We start from the raw sequence: 12,180 nt of genomic DNA, 5'->3' as shown, positions 1-12,180 counted from the left end.
ACACACTCTATCAGATTTTCAGAGTCTTTCCTGTTCACACTGTTCCAGGGTCTTTCCTGTTCACACTGGTTCAGAGTCTTTCCTGTTCACACTGGTTCAGAGTCTTTCCTGTTCACACTGTTCCAGAGTCTTTCCTGTTTACACTGTTCCAGAGTCTTTCCTGTTCACACTGTTCCAAATTTGTCCCTGTTCACACTGTTCCAGGGTCTTTCCTGTTCACACTGGTTCAGAGTCTTTCCTGTTCACACTGTTCCAGTGTCTTTCCTGTTCACACTGTTCCAGTGTCTTTCCTGTTTACACTGTTCCAGAGTCTTTCCTGTTCACACTGTTCCAGTGTCTTTCCTGTTCACAGTGTTTCAGAGTCTTTCCTGTTCACACTGTTCCAGAGTCTTTCCTGTTCACACTGTTCCAGAGTCTTTCCTGTTTACACTGTTCCAGAGTCTTTCCTGTTCACACTGTTCCAGAGTCTTTCCTGTTCACACTGTTCCAGAGTCTTTCCTGTTCACACTGTTCCAGAGTCTTTCCTGTTTACACTGTTCCAGAGTCTTTCCTGTTCACACTATTCCAGGGTCTTTCCTGTTCACACTGGTTCAGAGTCTTTCCTGTTCACACTGTTCCAGAGTCTTTCCTGTTTACACTGTTCCAGAGTCTTTCCTGTTCACACTGTTCCAAATTCGTCCCTGTTCACACTGTTCCAGGGTCTTTCCTGTTCACACTGGTTCAGAGTCTTTCCTGTTCACACTGTTCCAGGGTCTTTCCTGTTCACACTGGTTCAGAGTCTTTCCTGTTCACACTGGTTCAGAGTCTTTCCTGTTCACACTGTTCCAGAGTCTTTCCTGTTTACACTGTTCCAGAGTCTTTCCTGTTCACACTGTTCCAAATTTGTCCCTGTTCACACTGTTCCAGGGTCTTTCCTGTTCACACTGGTTCAGAGTCTTTCCTGTTCACACTGTTCCAGTGTCTTTCCTGTTCACACTGTTCCAGTGTCTTTCCTGTTTACACTGTTCCAGAGTCTTTCCTGTTCACACTGTTCCAGTGTCTTTCCTGTTCACACTGTTTCAGAATCTTTCCTGTTCACACTGTTCCAGGGTCTTTCCTGTTCACACTGGTTCAGAGTCTTTCCTGTTCACACTGGTTCAGAGTCTTTCCTGTTCACACTGTTCCAGAGTCTTTCCTGTTTACACTGTTCCAGAGTCTTTCCTGTTCACACTGTTCCAGAGTCTTTCCTGTTCACACTGTTCCAGAGTCTTTCCTGTTCACACTGTTCCAGAGTCTTTCCTGTTTACACTGTTCCAGAGTCTTTCCTGTTCACACTGTTCCAGAGTCTTTCCTGTTCACACTGTTTCAGAGTCTTTCCTGTTCACACTGTTCCAGAGTCTTTCCTGTTCACACTGTTCCAGAGTCTTTCCTGTTCACACTGTTCCAGTGTCTTTCCTGTTTACACTGTTCCAGAGTCTTTCCTGTTCACACTGTTCCAGAGTGTTTCCTGTTCACACTGTTTCAGAGTCTTTCCTGTTCACACTCTTCCAGAGTCTTCCCTGTTCACCATGTTCCAGAATCTTTCCTGTTCACACTGTTCCAGAGTCTTCCCTGTTCACCATGTTCCAGAATCTTTCCTGTTCACACTGTTCCAGAGTCTTTCCTGTTCACACTGTTCCAGTGTCTTTCCTGTTCACACTGTTCCAGAGTCTTTCCTGTTCACACTGTTCCAGTGTCTTTCCTGTTTACACTTCCAGAGTCTTTCCTGTTCACACTGTTCCAGAGTGTTTCCTGTTCACACTGTTTCAGAGTCTTTCCTGTTCACACTCTTCCAGAGTCTTCCCTGTTCACCATGTTCCAGAATCTTTCCTGTTCACACTGTTCCAGAGTCTTCCCTGTTCACCATGTTCCAGAATCTTTCCTGTTCACACTGTTCCAGAGTCTTTCCTGTTCACACTGTTCCAGTGTCTTTCCTGTTTACATTGTTCCAGAGTCTTTCCTGTTCACACTGTTCCAGAGTGTTTCCTGTTCACACTGTTTCAGAGTCTTTCCTGTTCACACTCTTCCAGAGTCTTCCCTGTTCACCATGTTCCAGAATCTTTCCTGTTCACACTGTTCCAGAGTCTTCCCTGTTCACCATGTTCCAGAATCTTTCCTGTTCACACTGTTCCAGAGTCTTCCCTGTTCACCATGTTCCAGAATCTTTCCTGTTCACACTGTTCCAGAGTCTTCCCTGTTCACCATGTTCCAGAATCTTTCCTGTTCACACTGTTCCAGAGTCTTCCCTGTTCACCATGTTCCAGAATGCTCATCCTTATTCAACCTCTCCACATTTCCTAGAGTTCCAGAGTGGTCTTCACATTTCTCATGTTTTTCTACTGTTCCAGAACCTACTTCCCTCTAACATGGTTCTAGGAGGTTCTCAACAATGTTGTATCTTCCATTCACAATGTTCTAGAATCTTCATAATTTGCAGTGTTCCCCTCACACTCTTCTCTCCTCTTCTCTTCATTCCTACTCTTCTTCCTCTCCTCTCATTATTCTTGTTAAGTGTCTCTGTGTAACTACATTACATTGCTCACTTTGCACTGTGCGTCTGAATGAATTCATGACTGATGTCGCACTAAACCTAAAGAGATTTACAAAACTTTGCAGATCATTTCAAATTCGATTAGTCCCAAAGTTCTGCTCTAAGCCTCTTACATCCTCCCTTAAAGGCTGGATTCAATCCAGCAGATAAACAATGCGCAATGTAACCAACACGGCTCTGTTACCTCCTTATCTGAAGCAGCTGCCAACATGCACTCAGAAAAAACATGGATTCTGTCTCAGTGATCTACAGGTAAATACTGTAAATAGGAAATTAATTCAAAGAGTCTATAATAACTGTGTAAATAAACATTAACAGTATGTGCAATAATAGTATAACTACAGTTTATTACATAACTCTAGATATGGGGTGGATCAGAAAGGTCACTCCAGCTTATCCTCAGTGTTACAGGAAAAATGTTCCATCACTCCACAGAACAGTTCCACTGCTCCAAAGTCCAGGGCTGGGGTTTGTAAAGCCTTCTAATCCGCATTTGGCATTGACATGGTGGGTTGAAACAGTGGGTGCTTCTTAAAATAGCCAAATTCAATCATTTTGAGGAGGGTGTGAGATATAGGGCCTGTACCAATTTCAAGTGAGCTCCCTACATTGACAACACCTTCAATACCCAACTCTGTAGCAGTAGGCTATCCTTGTAGAGACCTTAAACATGCTGCCTACTACAGTTTCTATACAGGGTGAAATAAACCTGTTAACTATGAACTCTGATAGACTTGTGGTGTGTTTATGAGAGAGAATAAATGCATTTGTTAGTTATTATGATGCAATAACCTGTAATAACATAGTAACTAACATGATACATGATACAGGTATAAGTTAAGAGGAAGTTGATACACCTAAACTCTCAAGAAGTATGATTATAATCCATCTGTAACAATGAATACAACAGTAGTAGTCAAGTTATACTGTTGTGTAATTACAGGTGTATAATGAGTATATTGAAGGCAATGTTAGACTAACTTATACATTTTCTATAAAATATATATTTTATATATTAGACCCACCCTCAGTTGATGGAGGGCTTCATTAGCACTTACACACATTAATCCATCTTTATGTAATGCTGAACATATGAGCAGTAGCTTTGTTGTTGTCTGTGTTGTTAATATGCTATAAATAGATGTACTGTATACAGTGTTTGTAGCAAAAAGCTAATTTACAACACCTGTCCATAGGAGGCTTTTTGTTGTTTGTTTGGCCCCAATTTAAAAGGAAAGGAAAGGGGAAGAAGGGGAAAGACAAGGAGAGAGAGAGAGAGAGCAAGAGATAGAGAGAGAAATATACGTATGTGAACAATATTCATTTTCTTTTAACCATAATTTAATACCACTACTAAAAACAGTGACATTAGACTGCATTTTTTAACTCAGTGGGTAAACTGTTCCAAAGTGTTGCTCCTCTACACTGTAAACATTTTCAACTGTAATGTACTGTAATGCCGTTTTACAGTATTTTACTGTTAATTTACAGCAGTGTACTGCAATCTGTGCTGCCAGTGATTTAATGTAAAATTTACAGTTTTTTTACAGTGTAAAAGAGAATTCTGATTGTCCGAAAGGGGTTTTACACAACGCAAACTGACAATTACCATTAGACTACATTTTTTAACTCAGTAGGTAAACTGTTCCAAAGTGTTGCTCCTCTACACTGTAAAAAAACTTTCAACAGTAATGTACTCCCAGTAAACAATTAGCCGTTGATTCAACGTTGAAATAACGTAATGACTGCCGTCTAATCAACGTTCTTTTAAGGTTGAAAATGAAAGTTGAAAAGACGTCCAAACACAGACATTGAAAAGACGACTATTAGATGTATTTTGGACGTCCATTGACGTTATTAATTGGTCCCAAAATAAATTACTTGTACAAAACACGTTTTGGACGTCCACTGACGTTATCAATTGGTCACCACTTAACTAACTTACTAAGATGATTTTTGGACGTCTATTGACGTTTAAAATATGCCCTTGACGGACAGACTACATTTAGACCTATTTTGAACGTCCAGGGACGATCCTTGATTACTGGGCTCTAATGCCATTTTACAGTATTTTACTGTTAATTTACAGCAGTGTACTGCCATCTGTGCTGCCAGTAATTTACTGTAAAATTTACAGATTTTTTTTACAGTGAGAATGCTGATGGTCCAAAAGAAGTTTTACACAATGCAATACGACAATTACCATTCGTTAAAGCCTGTGCACTGACTCTTCTAGTTCACTCTTGTTTTGTAACAAACTCATTAAACAAAAGGGGGGCATAACAACACAAATATTTAAAAATAAGCTTTAACTTACTGTAGCTTATAAAGCTTTCAGAACTCAATATATTATGTTTTTCCAAGATGCTGTAATGATGGCACCTCATTGTTTTTTGTCCAGGTTTTTAATTGTCTGATTATATAGAGGTATGATTGTGAGGCTTTTGACCAGGAAGTGATACAATAGGATAGACGTGAAAGTATCATAGCATATAAACAGCTGTGCTAAAAAAGTAAAAACATTCTGATGAATCTAAAACAACTGAGATTCAATTTGACATTTTTACAGATGTTCTTCACTTGTTTATCATATTTCAAATGTAAATCTAAAATAATTTCCTGATAACCTCATTTTCTAGCTTTACAACCAATTTTTCATTTTCATTTTTCATCGAAAATGTATTGAGCTATATATAATAAATACGTTATTCATAAACTGAGATGAATAAATATCACTGATCAAACCTGCAGATGTATTAAAAGAAATAAAAGAATATTTGATGATATCAGCAACAATCTCAGACTTGAACACACCACCACAGAAAGGTCTCGCTGAAGCCCAGAGCCCAAACACTGGCACACGGGCAGCCGCTGGCCACATCGATGGCATTGATTGGGCGGTGACTCATACGATTGCATTGCGTCCCATTTGGCGCAAACCAGGCCTAATAGATCCTCTTTCAGCCGTCCGGCATCCAGCAGTACTTCACCCAGACAGTAACTCTATACCCTACATCTATCTCCCTCTCTCTCTCTCTCTCTCTCTCTCTCTCTCTCTCTCTCTCTCTCTCATTCTGTCTTTACCTCTCTTTTTTTCCTCTCTGAAAAAACTTGACTCGCACCCTTGCCCCCATCCCAACCCCCCCCCCCCCCAACCCCCGCCTCTCCCACCCCCGTTTGCTTGCTCGCTTATGTGATCAAGGCTGAGCGGTGTCTCGGTTCTTACATTTTCTCCAATAAGTGTGCTCACGAGAGCCCCTTATATGCAATCAACACTTGAAGGGAATCACCCATGTTCCACTCTCGGAAACCAATAACGCCTCGAAAACTAGCGCAACTTTTTGTTTTTCTTCATTAGACTGATGTTGTTTGAGTCACGTTTTTCATAATGCTGAAGTGCTGAAGCTAGGGGGGAAAGAATAGAGCGGAAAACTTGCTGTAGTGATATAAAGGCAGAATAAATATATACATAATAAAGGAAGAGGGCATCACTAAGACACAGATGTGTGATGTCAGCGGTCAGATGTGTCCAGTTTATTGGTGTGTATTATATGGACAGAACCGAGGACTATTAGGACCATAAAACAGAGCTGAAAATCAAAGGCTTGTGGGTCACAAACTCTAATAAAACACTGTAAAGTTGTAAACACTGTTACTGTAAATACTGTAAAAGTACACAGTGTGAAGTCCACTTTGGCTGCAGACCACAGTGAATGGTGTTTAAGCTGTAGAGATTTACACAGCTTAAGGGGCATGAAACAAACTGTGTTCCAATTTTGCTCTCAACTCTTTGACCCCTTGAACACTTGCTTGCTTTTACATTACTGTCGTCATTAAAGTGCACACTTCACTTCACTTCAAGGAAGGCCTTAGGGCTTAGGGCAAGAATTAGGACAGAGAGGTCTCTCTCTCTCTCTCTCTCTCTCTCTCTCTCTCTCTCTCTCTCTCTCTCTCTTTCTCAGCACTTCCCAAGCTATCACTTAAAGACAGAGAAAGCAATGCCCCTTTATGTTAATATTATACAATTAATATGACGATAATAACCATAAAACATATGCAATAATAAGGATATTATTAATACACTAAGATATGGACTCTGTTCCTCTTTTCGGCAGTAACAGCTTCTCCTCTTGGTGCTGGAAAGAAGTCCATCACTTCAGAGAACACAGTTCCACTGTTCCACAGGCCGGTGCTGGGGGGGAGGAGGCTGGGGGGGTTGGGGGGGTTGGAGGGGTTGTGGTGGGGGGTTAATACCGCTCTGCTGCTTTGCTCAAACCACTTTCACATCTTCTGGGTACAATATATACTGTATACATTTATATATTGTTCAGTAATGCACTGGATGCATATATATATATATATATATATATATATATATATATATATATATATATATATATATATATATATATATATATATGTGTGTGTGTGTGTGTGTAATGAGTTTTCTATGCAAATCTTGCATATCTAAAAGCCCAGGGATGAGCACATTATCTCTGTATGATGCAGTGGTGCATCACAGCTGTGTTGCGGCTTCCTGCCTACAGTCAAATAAACATGAGCCTACTCTCCAGCTTAAGTTTCTTACATGGTTTATTTTTTCTACTGTAGGCTATCTCTCTCTCTCTCTCTCTCTCTCTCTCTCTCTCTCTCTCTCTCTCTCTCTGTGTGTGTGTGTGTGCGTTTCTGTGTTTCCCTCCACATCTGAAACATCTGTTCAATATTTCAGCGCCAAGATGCACACACACACACACACACACACACACACACACACATCGAGGGGCTCGGATCTAATGAGAGAGAAAAGAGAGGAGCACACCCTCGAAGACGGTATGAAAAATAAATCAAAACAAAAGGACAGCAGGAAAAAAAGGAGGCAGGGAAACAATACAGTACATCGTCATCTTGTCAGAGTGATAAGACAGCGATAGGAGAGTGATAAGAGAATGATAGAAGAATGATAGAAGAGTGATAGAAGAGTGACAGGTGACAGGAGAGTGATAATGATTGGTGTGAGATGGATAAGGGTTAGAGAGAGATAGGAGAGAGCTTGGATAGTCATAGTCACGAGAAGAGTGTGTTCAGTGCCTGATAGGAGTCTGAGAGGAGTGTGTTCAGTGTCCGACAGGGGTGTGAGAGGAGTGTGACCAGTGCCTGATACGAGTGTGAGAGGAGTGTGTTCAGTGTCTGATAGGAGTGTGAGGGGTGTGTGTTCAGTACCTGATAGGAGTGTGTTCAGTGCCTGATTGGATTGTGAGGGGAGTGTGTTCAGTGCCTGATAGGAGTGTGAGGAGAGTGTGTTCAATTCCTGATAGGAGTGTGTTCAGTGCCTGATTGGATTGTGAGGGGAGTGTGTTCAGTACCTGATAGGAGTGTGTTCAGTGCCTGATTGGATTGTGAGAGGAGTGTGTCCAGTACCTGATAGGAGTGTGTTCAGTGCCTGATTGGATTGTGAGGGGAGTGTGTTCAGTGCCTGAAAAGAGTGTGTTCAGTACCTGATAGGAGTGTGAGAGGAGTGTGTCCAGTGCCTGATAGGAGTGTGAGGGGTGTGTGTTCAGTACCTGATAGGAGTGTGTTCAGTGCCTGATTGGATTGTGAGGGGAGTGTGTTCAGTGTCTGAAAAGAGTGTGAGGAGAGTGTGTTCAGTACCAGGTAGGAGTGTGAGAGGAGTGTGTTCAGTGTCTGATAGGAGTGTGAGGGGTGTGTGTTCAGTACCTGATAGGAGTGTGTTCAGTGCCTGATTGGATTGTGAGGGGAGTGTGTTCAGTGCCTGATAGGAGTGTGAGGAGAGTGTTTAATTCCTGATAGGAGTGTGTTCAGTGCCTGATAGGAGTGTGAGGGGAGTGTGTTCAGTGCCTGATAGGAGTGTGTTCAGTGCCTGATTGGATTGTGAGGGGAGTGTGTTCAGTGCCTGATAGGAGTGTGAGGAGAGTGTGTTCAGTACTTGATAGGAGTGTGAGAGGAGTGTGTTCAGTGTCTGATACGAGTGTGAGGGGAGTGTGTTCAGTACCTGACAGGAGTGTGTTCAGCGCCTGATTGGATTGTGAGGCGAGTGTGTTCAGTGCCTACTAGGTGTGTGAGGGGATTGTGCTCAGTGCCTGCTAGGAATGTGATAGGAGGATGATCAGAATGTGATAGTGTGACATCTTACTGTGCAGACATGAAAGGAAGGCTCAGACACCCACAGTGACACTGTATATGTGGAGTCTCTCTGTCTCTATCTTTTTCTGCAATTTTTTTTCTCTCTCTCTATCTTTCTCTCTCTTTCTCCTTCCCTCTCTCTCTCTCTCTCTCTCTCTCTCTCTCTCTCTCTGTGCATATATGCATAGATGAGTAATGGATGAGTAAAGAAGAGTGGATCATACTGTTAAAGGAAAAGAAAGTAGTAATGAAGGAGCAGATTGCAAACTACACGGGCGTGTCCATTTTCTGCATTGGAACTGGGTGGGTTCTTTCTTTTTGTTGGTGTGTGTGTGTGTGTGTGCACGTGTATGCGGTACTGCATTAGCACTGCTGCATTCTGGGAAGCAGTGTAACATATGTTGGGAAAACACCAGAGAACAGAGAATGTAAATTAGACATAAGTAAAACAACCTAGAATGCATCAATAATCACACTACAACAACTACTGTTATTACTACTGTTATTACTACTTTTATTACTACTGTTGTTACTGCTGTATAAAGTAATACTGTATAATTACAATGTTATCACAATATGATTTCAATTATGATTACTACATTTATTTAAATTACAAAAAGAAGGATAATAACACAAAAAATCTGACAGCGAAGTCAACACCTGCTACTATTATTATTAATATATATCTATTACTACAGTTATTACTACGATTAATTATGTTACTACGACTAGTACTATTTACATCACAACATCATCCTAAGCATGCTTTCTTCCATTCTGTCCCATCTCTCTCTCTCTCTCTCTCTCTCTCTCTCTCTATCTCTCTCTCTCTCGCTCACACACACACTGACACACACACACACACACACACACACACACACACACACACACACACACACACACACACATGTTCCAGTGGTGTGTCTAAGCGGTTTGATCAGGCTAATCTAGTACAGGCTTGTTGTTGTGAGAGCACTAACACAGGGATTAGAGGATCCACAACACAATCCCTTTACACAGTATACAGCGTCTGCTGAGGCCAGCTTACATATTAATTAAGAACACACACACACACACACACACACACACACACACACACACACACACACACACATACACACACATACACACACATACACACACACACACACAATGCTTACATTCTGATAAGGCTTGTAAACCTGTCTCTTTCTCTAAGACGAGGACCTACAGCTCTTTGAAAAATTCAACACCCAGAGCACAGCTCGTGACCCATTTATAACGTGGTTCAAACCATGTAACTCCAGTGTTAATGCTTTTACATTTTTTCACACACTTTGAAAATATCCCAGACCCTCTACTCCGTCTCCAAACGAGAAATGATTGGGAATACGGTATTTTTGAATGTTTAAATATATTATTATTATTAATTGCAGGGAATTATATCAGGGTGAAGGCAAACAATAGGTTTTTAGAACCCTGGTCAATGACCTTCTTCTAAACTGGACCCTTAATCCACTCATCCAGTTCTACACTGGGCCATGACCAGCTGACCTCAATTCACATTGGACTGTTGGACTGGGACACAGTGACCTTTCTCTGCACTGGATTTGGAGTCCATCCCCCTGTTCCATTCCGGTCCTAGTTTCACATTACCACAATCTCTAGGGACGCTCGCTTCTTAACTTGTGCAATATCTACCTACTGTTGCAAGGAAATGGATATCAATCAGCATTCAAGATGACCAATCACAAGCCTGCGATTTTGGCATGTATTCACCTTATTCTGCCACGCCCCCTTTCACCATTTTGTCTTGTCTACCTTTGTGTAAGAATTTCCAGTATCTACTTTGTGTTTTGTGTTGTTTATGAAGATGATGTGATGAGTTTAATGTGGTATTAACCATCACATGGTTGCCTTCAGCCTATTTAAGGTGGATCAGGAAATTAATTAGAGGCTGGTGAATAACGTCATTATTAGTCTTAAAACTGACCTAATTAGAGTGGAAATAAACATTTGAATGTCAACACTGAGAGTAAGAAACAAACATCTGCCTCCACCTAAAAATGACTTTTAAGGTGGAAGGGAACATATTGATAAAGAAGGTAACATCAAACTCGACTAGTAACACATTTCGCCCTAGAAGCGCCGAGAGCCGGGTCTTTGAGCCACGTATTTTAGAGCTGTGACTAACTGACTGACAATACTCCCAAAGAAAAAAAAACAAAAAAAACTTGCAAAAATCACAGTCTAATAAACACTCTTGGTTCCTCCAGGTCTCAGTGGGGGAAATAAGCATGATGCTTTTAGTGTTAAGGTGGAAATTCAAATTCAAATATGAAGCTGGTAAATAAGTTGAATTTTCCAATACATCCAGCAGTTAAAAACTGCCTCACCATCTCCTCCATCTTGTTCTATGTTTTCTTTCCTGTTTCCCTGTTCCACTATAGACCCTGATCTACATATCACAATCTATAAGGAACCATAATGAAATGACCCTGTTCTACAGTGGACTTTAATCAGCAGGTTCTGTCCTGCACTGAATCCTATTCTGATTCAAGTTCCCCATTCAGCAAAGGAACCCTGATCCAATTAACCCAAATAACTCTGATCCATTGACCATGTCTTAAAAATAACGGTGCTACAAAGGCTCCATTTAGTGATGTCATAAAAGAACCACTTTTGGTTCCGTAAAGATCCGTGTTTGTTTAAGAGAGGTGTGAGTGTGAATAACATTTATTTTTAAATCTTAAAGTTCTTTACCCATTGAAACATCAGCAAAAATAGTTCTTTATGGAACCAAAAGTGGTTCCTCTATGGCGTCGCTCAAAGAACCATTTGTAGCACCTTTGTTTTTAAGAGTGTAGACCTTACTCAGTAAAAGCAATACAGAAGAGTGTATAGGGATTCTAGCTCTTCTTGTAGAAGTAGAAGTCCATTAGGTTCATTAATTTAATAATAGGCAAATTGAAACAAGTGAGAATTACAGCCCGATTGGTGTGTGTGTGTGTGTGTGTGTGTGTGTGTGTGTGTGTGTGTGTGTGTGTGTGTGTAAGAGAGAGAGAGAGAGAGAGAGAGAGAGAGAGAGAGAAAGAGAGAGAGTCTGGGTACGGTGCGCTGTGTGGTCTCTCTAATGAGATTATGATGGAATTGATTTTGCAGACGTGCCGAATTAAGGTGATATCATGGAGACCATTAGGGAAGTGGAGAATGATGCCTGGGCACTTGTCATTGCCTGGAGACATCAATATTATTTTTACAGCAACACTTTGCACAGAGATCTGCCTTTACCTGTAATTATACAGCAATGAAAAAGAGAGAGAGAGAGAGAGAGAGAGAGAGAGAGAGAGAGAGAGAGAGAGAGAGAGAGAGTACTATATTATTCGTTTAATTAACTCTCAGGGTTTTTGTGGCTGTAAATTTGCCATGTTCTGGTTTATTGATGAATGGATGGATTCTTTTGTCTTGTAAAATGTGTGTGTGTGTGTGTG

The sequence above is a fragment of the Hoplias malabaricus genome, chromosome 6 (assembly GCF_029633855.1).
Source record: "Hoplias malabaricus isolate fHopMal1 chromosome 6, fHopMal1.hap1, whole genome shotgun sequence".
Lineage (NCBI taxonomy): Eukaryota > Metazoa > Chordata > Actinopteri > Characiformes > Erythrinidae > Hoplias > Hoplias malabaricus.
The sequence above is the reverse complement of the archived record's forward strand: the minus strand, read 5'-3'. Positions refer to the sequence as shown.